This window comes from Pseudopipra pipra, chromosome 25 (genome assembly GCF_036250125.1).
Source record: "Pseudopipra pipra isolate bDixPip1 chromosome 25, bDixPip1.hap1, whole genome shotgun sequence".
Classification (NCBI taxonomy): domain Eukaryota; kingdom Metazoa; phylum Chordata; class Aves; order Passeriformes; family Pipridae; genus Pseudopipra; species Pseudopipra pipra.
Window position 1 is genome coordinate 4,578,948 of NC_087573.1, and position 4,002 is coordinate 4,582,949.

Below are 4,002 nucleotides of genomic sequence, written 5' to 3' on the forward strand. Positions count from 1 at the left end.
TGAGAAGGATGTTAGAACTTACTGGTGCCTTCTTGTCTGTTCAAGATAAAGGCTGAAGTCACTTTTGAAGCTTGACTTCCACTTGGAAGTCTCTGTTCTTAATTTAATTACACTTTTCAGCCTGTATTTTTGATTTAATGAGAAGAGATGTACATCCAGCACTTGTCCTGCACAGTGTCCATTAAAAATAGAAAGAAAAGAATCTCCCTGCATAGGAAACACCACGTTAAACAACCATAGGGAGCTGAAGTGGGGCACCTGCTTTAGAATTGAGTCAGTTATTAGTGCTTTTAGGGTTTCCCTGAGGAGATGAGGTCCAGCTTTCCTCCCTTTCTGCCACCTCTCCCTCCCAATCTCCAGGCACACACAGCCAGGGACCACCCTCACACCCACCTACAGCCTGCAGGCACCAGCTAAGGTGAGCACCAACTAAATCCTGCCCCAAAACACCCAAGACATTCTCAAACCTCACCTCAGTGCTCCCAAAACAGTTCTGAAATAGTCGGGTACGTAGATTTTTTTAGTTTTGCAGGTTAATCCTCTGAGGACCAAAAATGTGGAAGAGAAGCACCGTGACCTGAATTGTTCATTTCAGTGGCATTTTTCCAAGGAAGTATGTGAGAAAGGAAAAAGCAAGGAGTGTTTGAGAGAGGAAACACTAAGTACCATCAGCATTTATGTCATTAAAAGCTGAAGGAATCACAGAATTATAGAATGGTTTGGGTTGGAAGGGACCTTGAAGCTTATCCAGTTCCATCCCCTGCCACGGGCAGGGACACCTTCCACTAGCCCAGGTTGCTCCAAGCCCTGTCCAACCTGGCCCTGGACACTTCTAACTTCTGTGTGGTTGCTTCAGTCTTTTACTAACACAGATTTTCTGCACTAGACACGTCAGATATCCCCGTATTGCTCTTTACTAGGAGTAAATACTGACATTTCTCCTGGTTTAGATGCAGGGGGGGGGGGACCGGGAAGGATCCTCTTCCTATGACATGAATCTGCTCAAGACCTTTTCTCCCGTGACACGGACGCCCTTCAGCTTTCACATACAGGTATCCACGCCCTGTGTTTAAGAGCTGGAGGGTGTAAAGCGGGTGTTTATAATGAACTTCTATTAACTTTAATGAACTGCCCCCTCCCGTTCACTCCGCGGTACCGCGGCCGCCCCGCGCAGCGCAGCCCCTCGCTGCCTTCCCCGGGCTCTGCGGGGTCCCCGCGGCAGGGGAGGGGACGCCAGTGTGGCCGAAGGCAGGCTCGATGTCCCCCCCGTGTCCCTCGGTGCCCCCCGGTGTCCCCCGGTGCCAGCCGGTGTCCCCCGGGTCCCTCGGTGCCCGAGCTCTGCCGCTGCCTGCTGGCAGGAGGCGGTGGCGCAGCTCCGATCTGCGCCCGCCCAGCCGGCTGGAAACTCCTTATTTACACTTATTTACCCTTATTTACAGTCGCTGACCTTTTTTTCCGCTTACTGACCCTTGCTTACACCGTTTCCTTGGGTGTTTCAGGAGGAACCAGCCCAGGCCCTGCTGCAGTGCTTGTGTGCAGTGACAGGACACTGCACTCACCGAATGCAGGCTGGGTATCCCCTGGTGTCCCTCAGTGTCCCCTGGTGTCCCTCAGTGTTCCCCAGTGTTCCCTGATGTCCCTCAGTGGTCCCCAGTGTCCCCAAGTGTCCCAACGTGTCTCCCGTGTCCCTCAGTGTTCCCCACTGTCCCTCAGAGTCCCCTGATGTCCCTCAGTGCCCCCATGTGTCCCTCAGTATCCCAAGGTGTCCCCCAGTGCCCCTTGGAGTCCCCAAGTGTCCCTCAGAGTCCCCAGGTGTCCCTCAGTGTCCCCAGGTGTCTGCACTCTCCCCTTGGAGTCCCCAGGTGTCCATCAGTGTCCCCCAGTGTCCCAAGGTGTCCCCCAGTGCCCCTTGGAGTCCCCAGGTGTCCCTCAGTGTCCCCTAGTGCCCCTTGGAGTCCCCAGGTGTCTCTCAGTGTCCCCTGGTGTCCTGCAGACTCCCTCAGTGTCCCCTGGTATCCCCTGGTGTCCCTTCATGTCCCTTTTGGTGTCCCCCCATGTCCCCTGGTGTCCCTTCATGTCCCTTGGTGTCCCCCCATGTCCCCTGGTGTCCCTCAATGTCCCTCAGTGTCCCCAGGGGTGGCAGCTGAGCACAGCAGCAGGAGGAGCAGCGCTCTGTGCCTCACACTCCTCCTCTGTGATTAAAGCTGGTGCTCTGGGTGGAGGGGGAATTCCCCAAGGGGCTTTTAGTGGTGTCTGGACAAGGGGCAGACCATGAGAACATTCCACAGGGTGCCCAAATCCACTGTATCTTGGATACACTCAAAGCCTCCCCCCTGTGCTGTTCATCCCAGGTGCTGCTTTGGGGCGGGTGGGGGCTGTTTGGGAGGCTGGGAAGGTGGATGGGAGTCTGGGGACTCTCTCACAACGTCCCCACAGCCTTCACCCCTCCAGGCTGCCCCAAAAATGCCAAAGGTCGAGCAGCACCAGTGTCCTCTGAAAGCAGCTTCCCACTGGGATGCCCCAGGAAATCCTGGGTAAAGGCATCAAATGCACCTTAGAGACTCACAGCACTTGGAGTGAGGCTTTAAATAGTGCTTGGTGCCTTCAGCAAGGTATTCCCCAGGGAGCCAGGGGCTTACCCTGGTTTTGCCAGCCCTGGGGGACACTGGGATGCTCCAACAACCTGGCTGGAACCATCCCAGCTACCCAAAAGGCACTCGAGTGCCTTTGGAAATCTTACTCTCCTTCCACTTAATTTGCAGAAAACCCAGTGCCTGGGAGGTCCCACTGCACCCAGAGAGGCACATGAAGGAATCACCTCTGGAGCAGGCAGGCCCCTGTTTTTGTGAGGAAAGTGTTATTTTAAACTTTTATAAGAAAATTTTTATGTATTTTATTAAAGCAAATCAACTGCAAAGACAAAGAAATACAAACTTTTACTTCAGTACTTTAAAATGCAGGATAATGAAACAGAGATGCCTGTTGGGCAGAAGTCAGAAGGGAAAACCAACCTTTGGGAGTGTTTGTCCTTGTGCTGGAAACACTGTCTGGAAACTGGAGACAGGAAAATCATATTGCAGAGAGACTGCTGGATTCACAAAATACAGAGAATAATTTAGGTTGGAAAAGCCCTCTGGGATCAAGTCTAACCATTCCCCCAGCACTCACTGCGAAGGCCACCACTACCCCATGTCCCCAGGTGCCAAATCCACACAGCTTTGAAATCCCTCCAGAAATGGTGATTCCACCACTGCCCTGGGCAGCTGTGCCAGGGCTGGACAACCCTTTCCATGGAGAAATTTTCCCAGTATCCAACCTGAACCTCCCCTGGTGCCACTTGAGGCCGTTTCCTCTTGTTCCCTGGGAGCAGAGCCCTCTTGTGTTTATCCCGCAGCGCCCCAAATTTCTCCACTTGGATTCCTCCTTCTCCCAGTTTTCTGTGCGGGTTTTGCTGTTTCACCGTCAGCTCTTTTCCCTCGGGTTCGCCCCAGGAGCCCGGGACTCGTGGGCTCCTCTGCCCTCCCTCCGCCCCGGGACAGGGAGGTGACACACGGGCCCGTGTTCCTGCTGGGCTCCAGCTGTGAGCGGGGCCGGAGCAGATGCCGGTGTGGACAGGGAAGAGCCCCCGGAGGGAGCTGTGGGGAGCCTCAGGTGCAGGCAGGGAGACTGGGGGTGACGGCCGCTCCTGGTGCAGGGGTGGCTGAGGATGGAGGCCTCGGGCGGCCGTGGCGGGGACGGTTCCAGCCAAGGCAGGAGAGTAGCAGCCAAACGGCGCCGGGCTGCGGCTGCAACGACGGGGAAGGTGAAGGGGACCGCGTGGCGGAGGCGCTGGGGGCTCACCGAGAGGGCGGGGGACCGGAGTGCGGTGTCAGAACCGATCGACGGGCGGGCCCGGAGGTGCCCGGGGCGGTGTCGGGGCCGGGGGTACCCCAAGGTTGCCGAGCGGCCCCGCCATGTACGACCCACGCGGGACTCCGCAGTACTTCCGGGTTCACTGGCCGG

General features: G+C 56.0%; 1 long non-coding RNA gene across 1 annotated transcript; it reads right to left on the bottom strand.

Annotated features, from left to right (window-relative positions):
• Positions 1 to 2,917: 2,917 nt before the first annotated feature.
• LOC135402546 (uncharacterized) lies at positions 2,918 to 4,002 on the bottom strand. Its single transcript, XR_010425155.1, has 2 exons — positions 3,841 to 4,002; positions 2,918 to 3,088 (listed from the first exon to the last, which is right to left on the bottom strand). It is a non-coding gene; the product is annotated as an uncharacterized LOC135402546 (long non-coding RNA).